This window comes from Lactuca serriola, chromosome 5 (genome assembly GCF_051521515.1).
Source record: "Lactuca serriola cultivar US96UC23 chromosome 5, Lser_US96UC23_V15, whole genome shotgun sequence".
Classification (NCBI taxonomy): Eukaryota; Viridiplantae; Streptophyta; class Magnoliopsida; order Asterales; family Asteraceae; genus Lactuca; species Lactuca serriola.
Window position 1 is genome coordinate 160,512,996 of NC_136412.1, and position 19,005 is coordinate 160,532,000.

Consider the following 19,005-nt stretch of genomic DNA (forward strand, 5'->3'; position numbering starts at 1 on the left):
CCCTTTGCTACTAAACGTGCTTTGTATCTTTCAACTTCGCCATTCGGTTTGAACTTTATCTTATAGACCCATTTGGAGTCTATAGCTCGTTTGCCTTTAGGTAGTTCTTCCAAGGTCCATGTTCCATTTTTCTCCAGAGCTTTAATTTCCTTGTGCATAGCCTCACGCCAATGAACATCTTGAGCTGCTTGTTTGAAAAACTTGGGCTCATCATTATTAGAGATGGCCGAGAGAAAAGCTTTGTGAGCGGAAAACTCATTATAAGACACGAAATTAGAAATTGGGTGACATACCGTAGAGGCAACCTGATTGGATGTTGATGTCGGGTGTTTGACCGAAGGGGGAACCTGTACCACGAAGTCTTTGAATCTCGAAGGTTGGACCCTCGTTCGGGTGGGTCTTGTTTCAAAAGGGACTTCTATTTCTTCGTTAGACTCATCGGTTTCAAGATCATCGTTGATGGGATGCCCTTCATTGCTCAGGTTGCTCATTTCATGCTCACTGTGAGTTTCATGTGAGTCATTTGGCTCACCATCCTGGTCATGATCCACTTGAGCATCATGCTTTATGGGGCTTTGAACTTTATTTTGTGCTAAAATTGGCTCATCATGACAATGACAATCGTGACATACCATTGGTTCTTCGGTTTCATATTCATTGTTTTCTTGAATATTTTTGAAAGGAAAATTTTCTTTGTGGAAATTGACATCTCTGCTGAGTATTATTTTTCTAGTTTCAAGATCTAAAATTTTGTATCCTTTAGTTCCAGGAGGGTATCCAAGAAATACCCCTGGCTTCCCCCTTTCTTCAAACTTGTCACCTTTTGTATTGATGTTTTTAAAGTAAGCGAGACAGCCAAAGACCTTTAAAGAATTGTAATCCGGTTCTTTGTTCCAGATTAACTCGAAAGGAGTTTTATCTTTAATCACTTTGGATGGAAGACGGTTGATCACATGCGCTGCGGTTAAAATGCATTCTCCCCAAAACCTCTTAGGAAGGTTAGCACCGATCCTTAAGGCGCGTGCAGTCTCGAGTAGGTGTCTATGCTTCCTTTCAACAACCCCATTTTGTTCGGGAGTATGGGGACATGTGGTCTCTAACAGGATTCCCTTTTCATTGTAAAATTCCAGCATGTTAGTGGATGTAAATTCCCCACCATTATCACACCTAATTCGTTTGATTTGCTTTTCAAATTGAACCTCTATCATCTTGTGAAAAATTTTAAGACATTGACTTGCTTCACTTTTGTATTTAAGAAGAAATATCCAAATTGCTCTACTAAAATCATCAACTATAGTAAGAAAATAGTTGGCTTTAGTATATGACGGAACACGATATCCTCCCCAAATATCACAATGAATTAATTCAAACGGAGCATTTGTTTTAATAAAACTAGAAGGAAAAGGCAATCTCGTATGTTTTGCTTTCGCACAAGAGTCACAAAAACTTTGTAAATGATTAACACTAGTTTTGAGAAAGTTAACTCTAGCAAGCTTCCCTTTTGATGCGTGTCCAAGTCTTTTGTGCCATGTCTCAATGGTTGCGGCCATAGCCTTTCTTCCTTGAATCATCTTCATTCGGTACAGTCCCCCTCGGCATCTCCCCGTACCAATCAAGTTCCTCTTCAGTAGCCCTGCATGATACAAAAATTAGGGAAAAAGGTTATGGCACATTGTAGGTCACGAGCAAGACGACTGACAGAAAGAAGATTGCACTTGAATTCCGGAACATAAAGAACTCCATTCACTTTTGTTCCCCCTAGAAGAACACAATCCCCTTTTCCTTCAACTGGGATGGAATCCTCATTGGGAATGAGGATAGGAGCTTCGAAAGGGGTATCCTTATTGTTAATAAGGACATTGGGCAAGTGAGTAATGTATTCAGTGCAACCCGAGTCGAGAATCCACTCACCTTCTTCGTTTTCTTTATGAGCCATATTGGCTGTGGGCTTAATACCTTCGACATTACCTGTACCAGAAAAATGCTTCAAGAAAAGCTCATAATCTTCGTTTCTTAAACCTGGAATCGGACTCGTCTCTGTCTCGACACATGCCGCTTTGCTCTTTGACTTTTCTCCTTTCTTTCCGGGCCACCATTCTGGGTATCCGATCAGTTTGAAGCAACCTTCACGCTTATGACCATCTCTGTTGCATTCGGTGCAGTGTTCGGTCCCTTCCTTCACAGCCTTGGTTCCGGTTCTTTCTTTATTCAAACTTGAAGGTCCACTCCTTCTTTGAAAGGCCTTGAATGCAGCGGATTCGAGAGGTTTTGCACCTTCATTGGAGATAGCTCTTTGCCTTTCATCTTCAGCCACCATGTGATACGCCGTCCCAAGAAAAGGAATTGGTTTAGTGGCTAGGATTTGGGTTCTAATGGCTGTGAACTCAGCATCTAGTCCCATCAAAAACTCATAAAGACGTTCTTTCTCCTGATGCTCATTAATCATCTTGCCAATATTACACTCACATTTGTTACAGGAACATCGAGGGAATGGATATATGGATTGAAATTCATCCCATATAGATCGTAACCGTGTGAAGTATGTGGATACAGTGGTACTACCTTTTCGAGTAGAAGTGATCTTTTGCTTTAACTCATACGCCCTAGGAGCGCTTTCTTTCCCGAAACGTTCATTCAGATCCGACCATATCTCTGATGCCATCCCTGCGTATTTGACACTGTTCCGTATGTTCTTCTCCATGGCAGTCGTCAACCAACCCTTTATCATGGCATCAACCCGCATCCATGGCATGTAATCTTTGGAGCCTTTCTCGGGTTTCTCGATCGTCCCGTCAACAAATTCAAATTTGTTTTTAGCGAAGAGAAAGTTCGTCATCTTTTGGCTCCAATCGACGAAGTTGCTGTCGGTAAGGATCTCGTTCACGTGTAATTGCTTTGGGTAGTCGGATGGATGAAGGTAATAGGGTGAGTCGTATGTAATCCCGCCACTAGGGCCTTCTCCGTCTTTGGTTTTGTCTCCTGCCATTCTTTAGGATCGAAAGCTAGGTTTGAGAAACCCGCTCTGATACCATATTGGAATTAACGAGAGAGAAAAGAATAGGCAGAAGAATTGTTCCAAAATTGAATTACAGCAACAGAATACAAGGACAAAATAAATAGGAATGCTATAAACAACATCCCATAAATAACTCATCTAAGTATGGAAGAGATAGCAGCGAAAATAAGATAAAATTCTATACCTTGCTGTGATTTAAGTTATTTGGAACAAAGTTATAATGCTTTACTGCGATTTGTTCACCTATTTCATCTTATCCGACATTATGTTATTGTTTTGGTATCTTTGTTTTAGTTTTTTCTTTAGTTTATTGTTCTTCGGTAACATAGGTTGTGTTGTATAAATGTGAAGAAGAATGGAACTCAATGTTACATGTCATTTAGATAAATAGTCAAACACCACTTGCTCCATTAAATTCCTCAATTAAATGTTAATTTCATATGAGTGTCGTACTTTTTAACCAGTAACTAAGATCTCCGGTAACAAAGCTCTGATAAATATCCTAAAAGTTGGAATTTTATTTTAATTATTTAGAATCGAATCCTGCAGTTCTTGTCTCAAAAGAGAGAAACTGTTTGTTGTTTGGAATTTGATATATAGAATTTACAGTATCTTTTATATGGTTAAATGTAATAATAGCAGCATGTTTTCATTTACTTATGTACGTTTATTTTTTCAAGTACAACAAAAATAGTAACCAAGAAATACATCAAATTGAGTTAAACAATTCTTTGAGACCCGGTGTATCACTTAATCATGATAACATCTCATGTGGTGAAAGCTAATTTATTATTATTATTATTATTATTATTATTATTATTATTATTATTATTATTATTACTTTTTTTTTTAATTTTTTTTATCTTGCTAGTATTATTCTAAGAAGGATGTGCCTACTGAGAATTTTGATTGTAGTTTCTTATACGTTTGTTAACAATCGATTTTCTAGTGTAGATTCATAGAACATTCTTGTGGAGCTCAAATAAATAATAGTTTATTATTATTATTAGGGTAAATTACATGAATAATTCATATTCATGTGGTTTCAGGTAATTTGCTTCTTTAATCCCTAACTTTTATTTTAACTCGCACGGTCCCTATTACATATTTTCGTTACACATTTAGTCCTTATACGACTTAAAATGTCCAAAATACCTTAATATTTTTTTTTGAATTTTATTAACAAGATGTATTTTAAAAAATGTATGAGTTCCATCACCTTATCACTACCCATTTGACCTAACCTACATTTGTCACCATTCTTTCCTATCGTGATCATTTGTCTCTTGTTCCCTTCTCTCTCATTGGAAAACTTCATCACCGGAAATTGCCATCATCGGAGAATGCCTCACCTTACCATACTTTCGCCAACACCACCCTTCACCGAAGAAGTCGTAGTCTACGATCCACTGGATTCTTCTTGAATTAGCGCTACTAACATCGACCCTCCTCTCGTCCCTTCACACATCATCCATCCTACCCTCGATCTCATATTCCTGAGTTTCCAGAGAATGGTTCATGAGTTTTCTGGGGATTTCACGATTTCATCCGCCATCGACAGATACCGAAAGACTATTGATTTCAATTTATATGGTTGAAAATTATTACAGGTTTTGATTTCATCCACCGTTGTGATCGGAAATTAAATTGTAAAAGATGATTCGTTTTTTGTAAACGATTTAGATTTTGATTTCAGGTATCAATGTTCATTTATTTCAGGTATCAATGTTCATTAGCTGGTTAATGGTGCTTTCTCTTAGTGTATACATATTGTATTATTGTAGCCCATTTGTGTCATATAGTTAGCCCGTGTATTTGGTGTAGCCCAATACTTTGTATTTGTTTACACATACTCTTGAATTAATGATTCATGGTAAAATCAATCTCTATTATGGTATCAAACTAAATCAAAGAAATAAATATTTTCCTTTTTCCCTTCTTCTTCTCGATCCTACTCTCACCAAACCCTCCTCTCGTCTACAATCCTCTCTACTATCTCCCTTATTCTTGTTTACAATTGTTGGTGAACCATTAATCCATCCAACGAAAAATTGTATGGTGTTCTCAAGATCAAGACATATGTTATGACGATTCTTGAATTATTAATTTATTGGTGTGTGTGTACAGTCCCTCCTTCGCCTTCCTACAATCTGATAAAGTACCTAAAAACATTTAATCCACAACCTTAAGCACAAAACTTTGTGAGTTCCAAAAATATCACATACAACACAACACATCTAAGCATATATAACAACTATGGTTTATCAGCAACCCTGAATCATTAGCGACTCAAATAGTGCATATTAGGGTTATTAGAAACCTTGAGTCATCAGTGACTCAAGCACAAAAATTTGGGTTATTAACAACACCGAGTCATCAGTGACTCACAAACAACAATTTAGGTTATTAGCAACCTCGAGTCATTAATGACTCACATCTATCATATGATATAAGTAATACAATGAGAATACTCACCTAAACACATGCTAAAAGATCAACACTCAGTGACTCGCCAAACAAATACACGGACCTCCTTAAAAAAGTCAAACCTCATAATACTACTTGAAACCCTAAGTTTAACTACAAGGTCAAAACTCAATGGTCAACGGTTAACCAAATGATGTCTTAATGTATAAATATTACAACTTTATCTATTTAAACAACCCAAATCAACTAGATGTAAAACACTAATTTCTTAAAAGTCCAAAATACCACTTTCTCCATGTATGGAGTAAAGAGATCCCTTGCATGCACTCTAAACTTCATCAGCACAACATATATGAAGTTGAACACCACCCAGAGATCATGGAGTTGTCCAAACTCTATAGATCAAACCATCCAAGGGACCACAACATCAAGTAAAGCACTAAAACTTCAATTACTTCAAGATCAATAGGTAAAAACTAATATAGCTTGAGTATTTAAGATATACCAAGGTCCAAAAGATTGATGAGGGTTGAACTCTTCAGTTGCAAAGCTTCGAAGATCAATGTTGAAAGGATACAACACTATAAGGCCACAAAACACCAAAAAGGACGAGAGTAGAGAGGAGAGACTCCAAGTTGTGAAAGGGAGGCTAGGGTTTGCTCCCGAGGAGCTCTTGATGTGGTGGAGGCTGAAAAATGACCTAAAACATGAAACAATGCCTTTAAATACAAAGAAAAACCTAATTTTTATGGGTTTGGGATACACAACTCACCATACCATTGTAATCTTCTTACCACACCGTGGTGACCAATTTTTACTTATTCCATTGTGACTTTAAACAATCATCACTTCTTCTTTTCAAATTTGTTTTCAATTATCTTTATATTATTCGAAGATATTAAAAAGCCCCATTATTTTATATAATTAATTTTGACTTAATGAATACCGAAGTTAATTCATTGATATATACATGAAAAGATTTCAAAAAATCACTTTTTCCCATTCTACCCTTTGTCTCCAAAGAACAATTTAAGGGCTTAAATCGCTTAACCAACTTTATGCACATCCAATAAGGTCTAAACTTGATTCACTTGAAGCCCAAGGCCTTTAATCGATCAAATTACAGTCCACTATCCCCAAATTACAAACATCCTAAAACTGGATGTTACAATTCTTTCCCACTTAATCTGGATTTTGTCCTCGAAATCCGAATCGATTAGGATTTTTGAAAACAACGCCAACACAATCTATATTCTTCCTCCAACCATTTCATAAAATCAAAGCATCCATAAAGAAAATTCAATAAACCACTCGGAACCCATCTGAATCCAAAACAACCTAATCACTTGAAAAGACTCAACTGCAACAACTACACCTCTCTCCCTGTAACTCCTGGTTTCTGGTACGCTTTTATTTATAAATTATTCATTTTAATAGAGCTACTCGATGAGTTGGAAGCCCCAGAATCATCGAGTAGAAACGATTATTGGATGCGGATTTTTAGCTATCTACTCGACGAGTCGAGAGCCCTCGACTCGACGAGTAGGGCTGCCAGAGTGAAACCCTAATTTCGGGATTTTGCAACCTATTTAAGCATCTTAATCCCCACCTTTGGCCTTATTGATGGGTTTTAGTATAATACAACATCCTATGGTGCACATACAACCCTAAATGCTTTGGATCTATGTTTTCTCTAATTATACATGCAATATTGTTTCCAAAGCATTAAGCCTACAACTAGCATATAGATTACATAATCAACATAAAAGTGAGCTATAGAATACCTATTTTTTGTAGCTTCTAGAAATTTTTGAGTTTGGACTTCAAGAACTTAGTTCCCCAAGCGTTGCACCTCAAATGGAATCACAACACACCTCGGATAAAGGATGACTTTTGAGAGAGTTTCTTCCACTCAAATCGGCTATAGTGACTTCAAGAACACTAGTGTGTAATTTTGGATACTAAGGGACTTCTTATATAGTGTGACATGATTAGGGTTACACCATGTAAACCCTAATAGGCATGACTTTCCATATTCCATAGGCTCCATGGGTTTAAACCTCCATGGATCATCCATGGATTGTCACATGGGTTTAGCCCAACCTTAGGAATCATGGATCATTGGCCTACAACATAAGAATGAATGATTTACCAAATAAACCCCTTATATTTAATTAGTCTCTTTTGATCACAAAATTAATTCCAAACTAATTCTTGATCAATACTAATTAAATAATATTATTTCATATTAATATATTAGAACTTATAATATATTAATAAACCATAAATAACCTCTTCTCAAAATTCCATCTTATCAAATTGTCCCGGTGATATGCTACCCAAATGGATCATGCTACTCTCGGGTCAAGTACATACCAATTATAGTGCTTAGACACCTAATCCAATAGTCTCCCACATGGATAAGTCTAATAACTATTATTGCAAGTACGACTCCACAACCCGACTAGCAATCATATCTCTTAAAAGCCGCTATCGAACTCTGACCTAGTCAGTGATACGTCCATTAGATAAGGGATCATATATTCCTCCATTCTAGATATCATATGGTCTGAGACATGGATTTTAATCATTCTCTCTGTCCATCAGTTGTTTCCCGATTTCTGATTTATGATGACTGACTAATTGAACAAATCAAATCAGTCTAGGCTTGTCCAAGCACTTAGGGTTGTCAACACTAAATCATCGAGGGGCCCACATATATCACTTTTATCCACATAGGGTAAAAGGAACGGATAAACTTCGACCCAAATGCTTTCTTGTACTTACCCACCAAATTACACACAACAATATGTTTTATAATACCAAGTTACTGGTGCGTTTACATACGTCAATGTGCAACCGACTTGCAACTACAACTCACATGTGTCCGTCTCAAGAATATAATATATTATCGTCTCACAATCACTCGTGAAAAAAATCCATGAAGTGATTCAGATGAGCGTGGGTTGAATCCAATACTCAAATCTTATTCCAAGAGTACTCATGAACACTCTAGCAATGTCTAAAACACCTAGAAAAACTACAGACCCATTCACGACAGTCTTGCCTCAATACCTACTTCCAAAGTATGATTAACTGTAGATGGTTTGAATAACCTAGTTATTCGGGAAATCAAAACATGCAAAGTGAAACACAAGAATAATACTAATCCTATATGGCCCCAAAAAATTTGAGTGCCATACTGATTACTCATTATTCATTGTATAATGTTTCGATTTATCAACTTAATACTTGAATTAAAACAATAGTTATGCCATGATCCAAGCATGCACACTATGCTTGTCTACGGTCTTGGTTTTGTGAAATAGATCAATTGAAAATTTTCAACGATGCTCATTTCATAATTCGAAATCTTTATCGTAGATGTAAGAATATCAAATTCTTTCCAAATACTATAATATGTTAGATTCTGAACTTATATGCAATGATCCTCTTGTAATGAATATGCACAAAAGTCACAAAGACTTGGCAACAGAGATGACAAAGTATTCCAATGGAGAACAATTCGATGGAAATGAAGTCTCAAATTGAAAGTACATTCCTTTGAACATCCTTCTTGCATAAAAGTTTCCTAATCTTGCACAGATTTAAAGAATAACTTCCTCTTATGGAAACATTTCCATATTTCTATTTTGACTATCACTTCTGAACAAGAGTTACCTCTTCTTAGAGTATGTCAATATGATCCATCTATTTTTATACTTCCAACTACAAGCGACCAATCCTTGGCGAACCTTAGATTGTCCTTAACATTTGTTAACCACTTTAGGCATATTTGGCTCTAGTCCTTTTTCCCTCTTAATTCCCTAGGCATTTAGAAAATTTAGAACGCAAGAATATTATAGCGTATGCAATCGATACTATACCCGAATCATTCATAATGCCTAACATGGAAGACCCCAAGGGGGTTCCCGAGGCAGTCGGATATAAGACCATGTGGGGGTTCCCATGGTTTTCCAGGCTAAGACCATTTAGGGGTTCCCATGGCAGTGGGCTAAGACCACATGGGGGATCTAGTGGCACCCGATGTAAGACCTTGGAGGGTTTACAGGGCATCCTTATATGATTGTTGTTTAGCTCATATGTTTGTATGTATAGTTAGCATTATGTCTTGTTTGGCAGGAAGACCTTGTAGGGGTTCCCAAGGCAGGAAGACTATGTGGGGGTTCCTATGGCAAATAAGACCACGTGGGGGTTCCCGTGGCACTAGGTGTAAGACCCTGGAGGGTTTTCCATGGCTTCATTATATGATTATATGCAGGGCTTATGTGGCAGAGATAGTTTTTACAACTAATATGATATGTGTTATTTGGATTGTGTCTGGGGTATGCTCTGGGGGTCTGACTAAGATTTGTGCTTACGGTATACGGTTTTGGTTTTAGGTATCATCGATTTGGAAAAGAAGAGCTCGAATCGATGGCAGTGCACACACCTATGATTTCTGCAAAGAATGATTTTGAGATGAACTCTGATAAATATTTTACTTAACAATGATTTGAAATGTTTGAAATAAATGGTATCAATGTTTTAGCTATATTAAAAATGAAATTTTTACCCTTGATTTTTGGGTCGTTATATCACCCTAAAGTCCAATCCTTCACTTAGCCCAAAACATCAACACTCAGATGTCCTAAAGAGGACCTAAGCATCCATGTCCAAAAAGGTGGCCCAAACTTGAAGCCTAAAACCGCAAAGCCCACAGACTGAGTACACGTGGCGTACCCAACTACACGCTAAGCGTACTCACATTGAGGCTTGTACGTTGCGCGTACTGACTTCTATGCCCAGCGTACTCCCCTGTTAAGCCATTATCCCCATTAAGCTCTTAATTTTTTAAGATGAACCCCTAAAACGTAAATCTGACTTCCTTGAGCTGGAATAAGACGTAAAGTTGCTAACTTTATGTTCATGCATGACTAAACGAAGCTATTAAGCATAGAAATGACTTAATGCATGCATTAAGACTAATACCCCATAAAGATGGCACATTTATGCCTAGGAAGCCTCTAACAAGTCCATATCTAAAGAAATGATCCCTTCAAATCGTCCCAAACCAACAATCTATACAAAAGGAACCAAAAGTGTGCCAAATCAATCCATAAAGAAAACTAGACATTGACAAGTCAAGGTTTGAACTTGATACCTTAGGAAGCTTGCAAATTCATGAAGCGTTCTGGATCTCAAGTCTCCCACCAAACTATGACCTTCACTCTCTTCTAGGTTCTTCAAAGTTGGACCAAATCTACACAAATTTCTATTCAAGAGCTCAAAATGCACAAATGGAGGCTAAAGGGACATTTAGGGTTTTTTTGGAGGTTTAGGGACAGGAAATTAGGCCAACCATAAGGATTAAGGATGAATATATAGGGTGCAACACCCCATATAGGGTTTTCTAGAAATCACGTGTACGACCAACATATATAAGCGTACGCCGAACATACGCACTCATTATCACGAACCTTCTCAAGCTAGTACATTAAGCGTAACAAATGGTACGCCTCGTGTACCAGCTTCAAGGGCTAAAAAGTGAAAGTTTAATTAGTGAAGGGTAAAAGCGAACATACCAAGACCGGGGTGTTACAAACACCACATATGAAAATGCTTGCCACGTCTATAATGATGTTGGATGCATGAAAAACAATTCTTCTAACTCAGTAGTATTATTGTTGAAACAAAACTCAAAATCATACCCTTTAGTGCGCAAAATATGCATAAGATTCTGCATGGGGCTTCTACCTTCTTGTTGAGATCTTCAAAACTTATGACAAAAATTGTATATAGTTCTCAATGAAGACACGTTATTTGGGTTTTTGCTCCTTTAGTGTTGACAAAATATCTTGTGGTTTCACATTCAATTTTGTCAATTCTTGCACAAAATGAGATTCTTTACCCGACAATCGCATTGCAACGGATGACCCTCCATATACATTGCTGGTTCATGATCGTGTTCATCATGTACCACCCTTAACGTCAAAAACCATTAGCCTTCATATACTTTCCTACCAATTCGAATGGACAATTTTTTAAATCTGTATCTTTGCTTTTGGGAATACCTCCACGATCACAACCAAGTACTATTTTAGAGATGAATCCAATAGGTATTGCCCTTGATCGTTTAGTGACGATAACAAAACATTGAGAACGTACCACATTTTGTACCCAAATCATTACGGGGCTGTTTGTTTTTTTTTTTTGAACATCTGCACAACCACTTTTGTCTGTGCCGTGCAGACGATGCGCATACATATGCCCTCGCAAAGTGTTTGTTTTTTGGAAGTGCTCAGATCAAAAAACGTCTGTCCGAGGTCTTCCTGGCGCAGGCATGAGCCATTGCCTTCCAAAGTCTTTAGACCTCATTTTAACCTAAACAAAAAAAAAGCATGGACCACCGTGTATTTTTTTTCTTTCTTTTTTTTTGTTGAAAATGCATTTTTAATGTATATGACATGAAATTAAGTTTGAAAAATCAATTTATTTCAACAGCTGTAGACGTTAAAAATAAACAGTCTTTTTTATTGCAGACTGCAGATATTTGGTCCACCTCTTCTGCTGCAGAGACTTGCACTGCAGATATTTTGGCTTCAAAAAAACAAACAACACCTAAATCTTCACGAGATCTAAACACCAAAAAATTCAGAAAACAAATTTAATATTAAAAAAAAATAGATCAATACATCAACTAATTACACACTTATAAAAAAAATAGATAATATATTTAATTGCTACAAAACTCATAAATACTTTCCATTTTTCTCCTACATATCAAAATTAAAAACCAAAAATATTAAAACAAAATCATATAAAATGAAGTTTCTAATATACGACTCAAACCTAAATATAAATTATTAATAAATTTTACAAAAAAGTGATGAATAGCCAAGTAGTCGATCAAAACCCAAAAAAGTAATAAATTAAGTGTCACCCATAATTTAATTAATGTCAAAAAAGGTAACAAAATTGATGTCTATATTAAAGGTGACTTTTTCGCTTTTTACACCCATACGACAAATAATGAGTCTGTTTTATATTTCTTTTTAAATAATGAGTCTGTTGTTTTATTGTTTTATATACTGAGAATATAGAGAGAGGAAAAATAGAGAAGAAGAAGGAAAAGGATAGAAAGTCCTACGACAATGACCGGTAGTGATATCCATTGGAGACCGATGACCGGAAGAGGTGATTGTTAGAGAGCTTCAGGATTATGTATTTTGTTTTTTTTTTTTTTTCTTTAAACTATAAGGTAGGGTTGAGAGCAAAAAAAACTTACTAATCTGGTAGATTGAAAAGCTCCAACGGAGATAGTAGTTCCGACGACACTATTTTCCGTCACAATGGATATTACGTAGCCCATCAGTGATGATTATTTGGCTCAAAGACTTGGTTTTTTTTCACACATATATCATAATTGATTGTATAAGGTTCATATTTACGATTCATGTGACTAGTCTTAAATCTGCAAATTTTATAGCCATTAGTAAAATGAAAAGTTTAGAAAAGGTGGAAAATTAATTTTTGATTCCTGTGATTATAGGTTTTATATGTGGCATTATAGGTTTATTGTATTGTTGACTTATGTTTTAATGGTCATTTATATGAATTGTATAAAAAACTGAAAATATTTAGAAAATATAAAAAGAGAAACCAAATACCAATAAAAATTAGTCAAAGTTTAGACTAAGGTGTAACAGGTCCTTCATTTAAATACTAATTTTTGTTATCCACCCTTTCAATTTTTGAAAAGTTCAAGTAAATATATAACTTTTTAAACACATACAAGTCATTGACACCGTCAAATACAATTGCTGAGAAGGTTGACTTTACTGATGATAACAGTTGGAAGATAACAGAGCCTTCGTGGAGTACAATATTCAAGAAGGAATCTTAGCTGCATCTCGTCCTCCGTCTTTGTGTCGGGATGCGGATCTTTGTTCGAACACCAATGGGGAAGACAATAACTTTGGAAGTTGAAAGCTTTGACACCATCAGTAAAGTGAAGGCCAAGATTGAGGACATAGACGGGACTCCACCGCATCAGCAACACTTGATCATAGCTGGGAAGAACCTCGATGTTTCTGGAACTCGAACTTTGATGGAATATGAAATGCCACATGTCTGCATATTGTACTTGAGTCTCAAGTTTGAAGATGATATGCGAATTTTTGTGAAGACTGCGACAGAGAAGACCATCATGCTGGTGGTGGAGAGCTTGGACACCATTGGTAGTGTGAAAGAAAAAATTATGTGCATAGAGGGGATTCCTTGTCATCAACAACATTTGTTCTTTGCTGGGAACATGCTCGAGAATGGTAAAACGTTGAGGGACCATAACATTAAAAGAGAATCTACATTGGACCTTTTTCATATTCAGAGGTGGGGAGGAGATGATATGCAGATTTTTGTTGAGACTTTGACGGGGAAGACCTTCACCCTGGCTGTGAAGAGCATCGAGACAATTTATTACGTGATGTTGAAAATTTGGGTCCTAGAGGGGATTCCGGTGAGTCACCAAGTGTTGTTCTTTGATGGAAGGCCTCTAGCGTATAATAAAACGTTGAGGGATTATGACATTCAAAATGAATCTGAAGTGAGCGTGATGCTGATTATGTATTCATCGTGTGGGTATGATATTTTTGTTAAAACTTTGACAGGCAAGACCATCAAGATTCATCCGGGAGCTTTGGACACCATTGGTAATTTGAAGTTGAAGATTCAGGAGATAGAAGGGATTCCACCGCATCACCAGCGTTTGTTCATTGGTGCAAAGAAGCTCGATGAGGATGGTAGAACTTTGGCGGATTATAATATCCAACAAGAATCTACATTGGATCTGGTTCCAAGGTTTGGAGGAGTTGATATGTGGATTTTTGTTCGGTTTTTCAGGGAAGAGTTCAAGACCATCATGCTGGAGGTAGAAAGCTCGGACACCATTAAAGATGTGAAGGCGAAGATTGAGGAGATAGAGTGCATTCCTGCTGATCAGCAGACACTTACATTTGAAAGGAAGGAACTAAATAATGGGTGGACTCTGGTTGATTATAGCATTCAGCGGGAGTCTACTCTGTGGCTGTCTGGCTTCACCATGTAACTGTGGGTGGTCAATCATGAAAACAACGTATCTTCACGTGTACTGTAATCTTTTTGATCCCAAATTCTGAATTTAGGTGTTCTGTATGGTTAATTAAAACTTCTGCATATCTGTGTCCTGGCTGGAATTGTTGCATATGCTAATTCTCACAGCATTAATGCTGCCTTATCTCTTGTCGATGTTCATGGGTAGTTGTAATAAGTTATTTCCCATAAAGCTTATGATGCTTGACTGCAATGTGTTTGCCTATTTCACCTTATCCCGATTTCTGTTCTTGTTAATTATTGGGAAAATGACACGTTAGCCCTACTATATATTTTGACTTTGCTCATTCAGTCCCTAAAATTATTTTCGAGCCTTTTAAGGAAATAAAGTGTTTAATGACCTGTTGATCTGGTCCCCTTAACCTTTTTTAGCCGGTTAATGAGACATATGTGACTTTTAGTTGATTAGAAAAAATAAATTAAATCCACCTATCTCTATCTCTCTCACAGACGCACACCTGCAAGTTCCTTCCATAGTCTCATCCCACCCTTTTTATTCATCGATCCAACATGCCCCGACCCATCCGATCCAGGACTCCAGGTTGTGGTGTTTCCTGTCTTTTTGTCATCTCCAACTGACAACTAGTGCCCTCCCTCATCCGATTCATCTTCTCGGTGACCCATGTGAGAAACTTCAAACCAAAAAAACCCACATACAATCATTATCAGTGAAGAACATCTCACAACTACATACACAAGACCCGGAAGGAATTTAAACCCGGATCAGATCTAATTTATGATTGGTCTCTCAAGATTTGTCGATGGGTGTAGAGAGCAGCCTCTCCGCTAAGTGCTCGTTCTCCATCTGTCATCGTTGAGGTCCTAGTGCTAGGCATACCAGATTACAATGAATTAAACATTTGGTCGAGCACAAGACCATAGCACCTCTATTCTTACTTTCCTCTATTCATTGTCTGCACCCAGTTCCATTTTTAACAATAATAGCCATAAATCTAAACAAAACTCAAAAAAACCTACAAAACCAATTTTTTTCTTCAGGTTCTCATATATTCAGGCTTAGTATACATGTACCCGACCCAACAAGACCCACCTTCTTGATGACCATCCATATGTAAAACGAACACCACCACCTGTTGGATTTTAGTGCACCAAAGACAGGGACTAAAGGAATCTGGTGGTGTTGGGAGCATCTTATGGCCTGGTACTGAATGTAGGTGTATAACGAAACGCCTTTCGTCTTCTTTAACTGGGTTTACAAGTCCAGGGCTTGAAACCCCTTGAACCCAAGAACAAATCCCCTTGAAACCCCATGTCTTCTAAAGACGAAGTTTATGGAAAAAGGTCGTCGAAGAAGGAAAGAGATCGACGATGCTTTCTTCAAACTGAGAGAGAATATTTTCAAGAGATCGACTATTGCTATCGTTTTCAGTCTCTACAACGTCGATTTAAAAGCTTGATCTCCGAAAATCGGCTTCTGTCCCACCCTCCACCTTACCGGTCGACTTCGAAGACAAACACCCCCTCTGAAGCTGTTGATCTGTCTTGGGCCTTTTCCTTTCACATTTTCTGCTAGACAAATGAGACAACGAGAGCATGGTCTAATTTCCTTGAGATTTGATTTTGCGATGAATAGGGTTTGATGGAGTGAGGGCTAGTCAAAAGCACTGCCATCAAAGTGGCCTCCTTGAACTCTCCAAATTAAAGAACTCAAATGTCAATTTGGCAAAGGGGTAACCGTTGGTGATGTGGCAAGTTTGGTCAACAAATTAGAAAAAATCAAAGTCAATTTAGGGGGATTGGTCAACAAATGTCAATTTGGCAAAGGGGTAACCGTGACCCCTTCACTTTGGCCAAAAGGACTTAATCGACTCGACAAAAAGGACTTGGTTCCCTCATAAAGTCATTAAAATAGTTAAGAGACTAAAATGGTAAACCCTAGAAAGTTTATAGGGTGTATATGTCTTTTACAAATATTAGTTCTATTATTGTTTAGTTCTTTTTCAGAGCGGGTCATCACTCAAAGTTAGTCAAATTTCTGATATTAACCGATCATCTTAACCAACATTGTCTATAAAATTGTTTGGATGGATTACAGTTTCTTTTTTTTTCTTTTTTTTTTTGTTTGTCGCTCCACTAAGTGGTCAACAACATCAACATGCACATGTTTCCGCTCACTGTAAGTGATCTTCTCTGCTTGATGTAGCAAGGTTAAGATTGTTCTGAAGGTATTTCTCTGGCCTTCCTCTTGGCCTATATCAAGGCTGTTTTCTGTGCTAAGTGTTATTTGATGTTCTTTTACTGTCAATCATCAACACTTGTTTCATCTTGTCACATACCTCTACCTACACAGGCGAACCTTAAATTGACTATGAATTGATAGTGGGAGAATCATTGTCCCTTTATTGATGATCATGAATCAAATATATATACCGATTACATTCTGACCTAAAACTATATATGGTAAATATATTTTACATAAATACAATATATATATATATATATATATATTGCTAATACACCCCTGTAGTCGTCGAAACAGGAGGTGGTCGGATGTTGAGAGTAGATCGAAAATTTTCAAACAAAACTCATGGAAGGCCTTTGGTGAAAATGTCAGCAATCTGAAAACTTGATGGAATATGCAAAACTCTAACTTGACCACGAGTCATCTTTTCCCTTACAAAGTAGATGTCAAGTTCAATGTGTTTCATCCGTTGGTGTTGAACCGGATTAGTAGACAAATAAATCGCGCTGACTTTATCGCAATACTCCAATGTTGCTTTCGAGGGTGGAAATTGTAGTTCACATAGCAGGTTTCGAACCCAACAAGTTTCAGAAATGACGTTGGCAACAGCGTGATACCCAGCCTCGGCACTAGATGTAGACAATGTCGGTTTGTGACAACCCGAAGTTCATTCCGTTATTGTAACCCGTTCCGTTAATAAATTCGTCGTTTTCGAATTATTTCCGTTTACGTTATTAAATCAAGTTATTTATTTCCGAGACTTCTATTATGACTTAATGGGTACTCAAACACGTTAATAACTTAAGAAAATATTCCAAATTAACAATTAGAAAAATTTTAGTTTCGAGCATATCGGGTTACGACAACTTTATCGGGTGCGACCAAAAGCCTTGTCTAACGTTAGTATCGGGTAGAATTCCACCGGGCCATAAACTCAACCCCTATATAAGGGATTGAGTGACATCATTTTGAAGCTTTTTCTCTCTATTAAATCACTCTCTCTCACTAATCTCTCTCTAGAAACCGAGATTGATCCAAAACCCCCCCTTTCAAGCCTCAATTTGGTAAGCAATCTATCCTAACTTGTTGTCTAACTTGATTGGTATGCAAATTCATGTTTGAATCATCCAAAACACCCATGAACATGTTTTTACGGTTTGGGGACCCTCCCAAAACCGTGAACACCCCTAAAGAGGGTTTTGAAGCCCCAAAACCCCTCCAAACCACTTCTAGTGCTTAGATATGGCTTAGAAACTTGCATGCATGAGCTTAGGACCCCAAAATCGCACCATTTGAGGTATGGACATGAGTTTACGGCCCAAGAACATGCTTGGACCGTAAACCCACATTCATGGACCATAAACACCTTTTTAAGGTGTTAAATTGCCCTTAAACACTTCCAAAAGCCTCCATGAACATCCATGAATGCATAGAACCTTATAATCCATCAAGAAATGCACCAAAACATAATCAAATGGGATAAACTTGAGTGTACGGCCCAAGAACATTCTTGGACCGTAAACACACCTTCTTAGACCATAAACTCCTCCAATGGGTGTTAAAGTGCCTTTAACACGTTGTATGGCTTGGAATTGGACCTAGAACTTTGTATGCTTAACCTACAACCACTAAAACCCATGAATCATGGACAAACATGAGTTTACGTTTGTAAACTCATGTGTTTAAGGTACTAAATTCCCAAGAACATCTTCATAGACCGTAAACTACTTTTCCAAGGTTAATTAAAGTCCCAATCACTTCCTAAGCCATGGAATCAACCCTAGAACCTTCCTATATGCATTGTAATTTACCTAGGACCACCAAAACACCTTAAGACATGGCACATAAGAGATTACAGCCGTAAACTCCTCAAATGGTCCTTAGGATGTTCAAATCTCATTCAAATGCATTGAAACCAAGCCTAGCATCAACCCTCATGAGTGATAAGGCTATTTAGCAACCAAGAACACCCCCACCATGAGTTTACGGCCGTAAACTCATGGGGAGTGGGTCATTTGGACCGTAAACTCCTAAAGGAGTTTACTCTTGAAGAGTAAACTCCATGTCCAAGCCATACTCATCCATGGATGTTACCCGGGTCACTCCAAAGACTTGAATTGAAGTGTTTTCGCGTCTAGAAGTGTTTACTCTTATCTAATTAGTAGTTTGAAGTCTAATTAGATAAAATTGTGTATCATTTCATATTAAA

The 19,005-nt window shown here is 37.3% G+C and overlaps 1 pseudogene; it reads left to right on the forward strand.

The window, feature by feature from the left end:
* The first annotated feature begins 13,262 nt into the window (after window positions 1-13,262).
* LOC145053194 (polyubiquitin-like) overlaps window positions 13,263-19,005 on the forward strand; it is an 88,351-nt pseudogene continuing 82,608 nt past the window's right edge.